Source organism: Chrysochloris asiatica, unplaced genomic scaffold, assembly GCF_000296735.1.
Source record: "Chrysochloris asiatica unplaced genomic scaffold, ChrAsi1.0 scaffold00253, whole genome shotgun sequence".
In the NCBI taxonomy this organism is placed as follows: domain Eukaryota; kingdom Metazoa; phylum Chordata; class Mammalia; order Afrosoricida; family Chrysochloridae; genus Chrysochloris; species Chrysochloris asiatica.
The window spans coordinates 2,147,899-2,154,698 of NW_006408771.1; positions in this window are offsets into that span (position 1 = coordinate 2,147,899).

Here is a 6,800-nt window from a genome sequence, read left to right on the forward strand (position 1 = left end):
TTTTTTTTTTAAATTTATTGTTAATTGAGTGATAGTTTATATGGGAGAACATCAGTTTGGCACTCATCCTATCATATTTCATTCCATTGCAATGATTGCAATCCCCTCCATGCATCATCATTCATCAGTATTTACTTTTATTTCTGCTGGCTTTTTCTTTTCTTTTCTTTTTTTCATGCAAACAAAAACACTCAGGAGTATATAATCATTTAAACAACCCAAGGACACATTCTACAAGCCTGCCTCCTGGTCACCAGCACACAACCTTTCTCTTTCCATGAATCTAGAGTCATCATTCAGATTTATTCTCCATGTCTCCATCTCTGTCCCTATCTCTGGTGGCACTGCTTCTCTGGATAAGGTCCCAAATTCTACTCATGCTCTTCTCCCTTGATGGTCCTAGGGTCGTGTGTTCCTGGAATGTTAGATTAACTACTCTCCCCTTTATGCTGAACAACTTCTACCTTTACAGTTGTAACAATTGCAATTAGTCATGATAACAATTACTCACTATTGAATGATAAGAATCTTATCCCAATCTCCTTTCACCAGACCCATCTAAACAAGATTAAAAAAAAAAAAAATCAGTAGGGGCTCCACCTTCCCCTACACACTTTGAAACTAAACCCCCTCTTGAAAACTTGTAAATGAGTCACTTTGAGCCTTTATAGCCTCCCCATATCTAGGTTGCCTGTGTCTTTCAACCCTGTGTACAGAGGGGATAGGTTTGATTCTTGATGTGAGGATTCCTTCCGTCTCCATTGGTATTTTGAGTTACTACAAAAAAAAAAAAAAAAAAAAAAAATTGTAGTAATTTACACCTGTTTCCTTTATCAAATTTCTTTATCTTAGAGGTAAATACTTTTATATATACAACCATAGAATAGTGTTCTGTGGGTGGATATATGGACAGATACACAAGCTAAATGGGTATGGGAGAAGAGTGAGAATATACACACAAATACTTAAAGGTTGACAGGATATTTGTACATTGGTACATACCTTTCCTGTAAACACACCTATGAATGTGGTGGAGCATACATGGGACAAAATGGTGAAAACTTCTTAGATATTACCAAACTTCTTGAGGCAATGAGTTGCTGGACATAGGGGCTCAGGATCATAGTCTCAGATGAAAATTGAATATATTAAAGATGAAAATTGAATATGCTTGGAATCATTTAGTCCAATGGACTAACTGAACACATGAACATTTGCCTCCACAACTACAAGGTCAGAAGAACTAGATGGTATCTAGCTACCAGTACCAACTGCTCTTAAAGGGATCACATTACAAAGTCCTCCATAGAGTAGGAGACAATGTTTAAAAAACTCATAATTATAAAAAAAAAAAAATCAGACTTTTTGGTCAGAAAAGGACTAGAAGAACCTGAGACTACGGACTTCAACACCCCTTCAAATCTGGAATGGAACTCACCCTCATGGCTCAATTGCCAGTCAAGCGGTAGTTAGGTACATAAGGGGAACAGCAACACTAGTAAGATTTGCCCACGATGGAACTGTCAAAAGTTCAAAGTAAAAAAATGCAACTTTAACCTATGGACAAAGTTTAGAAGGGCTGGGAAGGAGGGTGGAATGAAAATAAGAACCACAGAGAGGAAGTTGGATATCTATTGTTGTTGTTGTTGTCAGGTGCCATCGAGTCAGAACTGACTCATCGCGACCCCATGCATAGCAGAACGAAACAATGTCCGATCCTGGGCCAACCTCACTACCACTGCCACACTTGAGTCCATCAATGATGCCACCTGGCCAATCCATCTCTTTAGGGGTCTTCCTCTTTTTCTCTGACCCTCCACTTTACCCAGCATGACATCCTTCTCCAGCTACTGTTTGCTCTGGACAATATGTTCAAAGTATGAGAGATGAAGCTTAGCCATCCTGGCCTCCAAGGAGCACTCTGGCTGCACTTCTTCCAAAATGGATCTATTGATTCTTTTGGCAGCCCATGGCACTTTCAATATTCTTCTCCAACACCGTAACTCAAAGGCATCAATTCTTCTATGGTCTTCCTTATTTACTGTCCAGCTTTCACATGCATATGAGGTTATTGAAAATACCATGGCTTGGGTTAGGCACACCTTAGTTCTCAAGCTGACATCTTTGTTCTTCAACACTTTAGAAAGGTCTTGTGCAGCACATTTGCTTAATGCAATATGTCATTTGATTTCTTGACTGCTGCTTCCATGAGTGTTGATAGTTGATCCAAGAAGAATGAAGTCCTTGACAACTTCAATCTTTTCTCTATTGATCAAATAGTAGGATCCAATCATTCTTTCTGGTGAAAGTGCTATTTTCATAGTGTGCTATAACTCTAGAACTCCCTGTTCTTCAACACACTGTTACACTAGCCCTTCTCTTTCTACCCTCTGAAGACAAATCTATGTTGGTATGATTCAATCACACTAATTCATCACATGTGATTAACTGTGGCCACAAATGCTAGGAAGTTTTTGGTGCTTTGTTCCCAGTCCACCAAGTGTGTGAAGGATGGCTGCAAAAATGTATGGCCCATTCCTCCCATAGCTGGGTTCAGTAATTCACTGCAACCGTCACACAGAACTCAGATACCATAGTCACATAGTCACAGACATCTTTTCTTTCTTTCTTTTTTTTTCTTAAGGGAAGTTAACAGGTGTTTAGTTTCAAAACTAGAAGGGAGACCAATTCTCCAAATGACGTAAGTGAAAGACCAAAAGAGTGACCAGGAATTAGTCTGAGAGTCATTAGTTTATTACAGAAAATAAAAGATGGTCTACTGAAAGGGAAACGTTTACTGGGATGAGAACAGCAGCTGTTTTCAGTGGCCACAGACTAGACAGTCAGGATTCCATACCAGAGGTAGGGGGAGGTGTTGGGGGGGAGGGGCTTGTGGGTTCCTTTTATACTATGTGGTAAACAAATTTCATATTCCAGGAAAGAAGGGAAGGTGTTGGTATTAGGAGAGTCTTATCTCCAGGAGAAACTTAGGGAAAAACAAAAAAAAATCCGGTGTCAGCTGCCTGCTACTCCCCAGTAGACAAGTAGCTAATCAGTGTGAACAGAGTTTCAGTATGCAGGGTCAGGGATATATGCTAGAGGGAGAGAGAGGAGGAATTACAGGGCATTTCTCCTGGTTTGGCATGAATGTGATCATTTTGGATAGTTCAGCTTTTGTTACTACAACAAGTTATATATATAATACAGTATCAGAAAATGCTCAGGACACAGTTGCTCTAGTTAGCTGTTGATAAATTCCAGTTAATCATACCACTCCACAAGCCTCAACCTGAAGGCACTTAGCTCTAGTTCCATGGGTCAGCCAACCTAACTCCCCCACTTAAATGTCTATAAGCACTCTTCTTCAAGCAAGCCTTCTGCCTAACTTTACTTGCTTTGTGGGCTGGGAAACACATTTCTCTGTCTTGTGCAGTGGCTCTTGGCCCTATTGCCATTGCTCCTCTGCCTCTACTCCAGCTTTCTATCTCTGGGTTGAGGAATTTTATACACAGGGATCTTGGTATTCAAAGGACATGCTCCTCCCTTGGTTCTTCTTATTTGAAGATAGTGAGATTCCCCTCCTGCTTCTGAGATGGCCCATCTTAAACCCACACTAGAGTTTCACGTTTTTATAATTACAATTAACTCTGTTACCATCCACAGCTGAATCATATCATCCTGTCAGTATCTTCTCCCACCCTTACAGACTCATGAGGCTAAGGGTCATTACAAAGACGAAGACTAGAAGATTCATATTAAATAATTCGCTACACTGCACTGGCTAAACTTGGAAGATAGATGCCTCCATCCTTCAGGTATTTCCTATACAGGTATGAATGGATAGATCCAATAATTCACTAGTTAAAACTCTGGAGCCAGAATATGTATCTCTGTCTTGGAGTAGAGTTTGGAGGTTGGGGTTTACTGCTGGTTCCCCTCTGCCATATATCCTGCTGCCTTGGAAGCAGGAATAGGGGAATAACATTGATAGTAGAAAAAACAAATTTTTGAGAATCAGGATTTTTTGAGACTCAGGCTTTGTTTGATTCAGTGTTCATTTAGATGCTGTAGGACTTTGTTTTTCAGAATTCTGAGATCAATACATAATTCCACCAATTTCTGTTTGGTATTTTCTAGTATTACTATGAGAGCACATGAGCATGAAGTTCCTTCTGGCAATATCTTGCCTCCTTTTCAATTGTTGTTAGGTGCCAACTCAGTGACCCCATGTCCAACAAATTGAGATGTTGCCTCTTCCTCTGCTTTCCTCTAAATCATTGAGCCAATTCATGCAGCCACCGTGTCAACCCGTCTCATCAAGGATCCGGCTTTCTTGTTGCTGACCCTATATTCTAACAATAGGTTCATGTGCTAGACTGCAAAGTCAGTTTGAATTGCAAGTTTGGCAGTTCAAACTTACAAGCCGCTTTTTGGAAACCCTATACGGGGTTGCTGTGAGTCAGAACTGAGTTGATGGCACTTAACAACAACGTATTTGAATGAGCATGATGTTGCTTTACCGGAAGTGGTCCCTCCTGATAATGTCCAAAGCAGGTGAGATAAAGCCTTTCCTGACGGAGTTACTCATTCTCTAGGCAGTCCATCTTATATTCAATATTGTTCACCTACACCAAAATTCAAAGGCATCAATTCTCTTTATTCTTCCTTATTCATTTTCCTTCTTAATATCCTTGTTTATTTCATTCCATTCTATTTATAGATCTGACATTATCTACCCCAAATGCTTCTAAATGAAATTTTGTCTACAGTGACCTATCATTAATGACATCAATGGAAGCGCATCTTTAAATGCTTGCATGCATTGTGCAACATTGTGATCTTTTTAGACTTCCTCTTTATATTTTCACTTTTCAGCAGGACCCATAACTATTAATTCCTGTGCAGAGAATATTTTTATTTCACAGTAATTACCCTTACATTTTCTTACACTTCTAGAACTTACTGTAACTAACATATAAATTTGCATTTTAGAGTATCATGCATTATATTTTACCAAAGACTTTAAGATGTAATGTATGTCATATGTAATTGAATTTTGCTTTGACCAATTTTTTTTCTCCTGCTTAATTATTGAGGCCATCTCATATAGCTAGGTGAGTAAAAGTAAAACAATGAATCCTTGCCTGTATCTACTATAGGAAAATACTTCCACAGCTATTTCGTCTCAGACCCATGTTATAACTGAGGAGAAAAGGAAGCTAATTAACTTAGCTACACAGTACAGCAAGTACGTGGCATAGGAGATCTCCAAATTCTAAACATAGACCATTTTCCCTGCTTCAGACTAACTATTTTCTTTCATTTTCAATTACTTTCTCCACATAAACATAAAAACCCAGCACTACAGCATAAAGTGATGTATATAGATGAGCATTTTATTTTCTATTTCTTCAAGGTGCTGAAGTGCTGGCATTAAATAAGAACTTTGCGTTTGACTATGCTTTGGATAATACACCAGTTAAGAGATACAAGCTTCCATCATATAGGATAATAGATGATCAGCTGAAGAGAGAAATTGATTTTGAAGTTGTAATTTACTTGAAGTGTTTTGATGATCTCATAAAATACAGGCACAAAATTGAAGTTATTTAGGATTTCATGACTCTCTTAAAGCTTGAATTACTACTTCAGTACCGAAGTCCCCAGTAAAGATTCACACGTTTCTGTATCATAGAGTACATATTTATGACACTGTGAATATATTTCCCAACTCATAAATGTTTTCCTTTATCCTCTCCATCTCTCATTCATAAATACTCTCTCTACTTCTCTCCATGCCAGGCAGGGGTCCACATTCATGTTGTTTGGATTTCTAATTCAGGGTCTACATTTCTATCAAAGATAGTTTGATTTAAGATGGTGGAAATGATCCTATGCATATCTTCTCCTTAACCTTGAACCCCTTCACTTTAAAATAATTTTGTTATTGTTAGCTGACATCGATTCAGCTCTGCATGCATGGAGAACACATGGTGGTGGTAGTAGTAGTATGCTATGGAGTCAATTCTGACTCATAGAGACCCTGCACAGGGTTTCCAAGACTGGAAATCTTTATGGGAGCAGAAAGCCTCATTTTTCTCCTGCAGAACGGCTGGTAGTTTTGAACTGCTGACCTTGAATTTAGCAGCCTGACTCACAACCACTACACTACCAGAGCTCCTTATGGAGAACACATGCACATTATTTTTTGTCCATTATGAGCCATAGTGATTTCATTGGCTGGTTTTTTGAAATAGATCCATAGGCCTTTCTTTCTAGTCTGTCTTAGTCTGGAAGCTCTGCTCAGCATTGTAGCAACATACAAGCCTTCACTGACAGATTGTGAGTCTACTTGAGTTGACTGGGATTGAAACTAGGTCTCCTATATGAAAGGATAGAATTCAACCATGAAATCACCAGTGCCTCCCAATTAATCTTAGTGTATTATTGAAGGGAGTTGTGTTTATTATGAGACACAGGTTAGTGTAGTTTGTACAAGTTCCTTCATCATAAATATAAGAGCCTTGGAAAGTATTACTCGTTCAAAGGTGTCTATGTTTGTATATCTGTGCATATAGTTATTGTTACATATTTTAGAATATAGCCAGATGACAGATAGAAAACTATATATACCACTACTGCCATTGTGTCATTCTGACTCTTAGTGACCGTCTACAGGGTTTCTGAAGTTGAAATCTTTATGGAGGCACACAACCACATCTTTTTCCTGTGCTTTCAATGGCTGACCTTGTGATGAACAGCACAGTGTTTAATCCACAGTACCATCAACAAGATATATA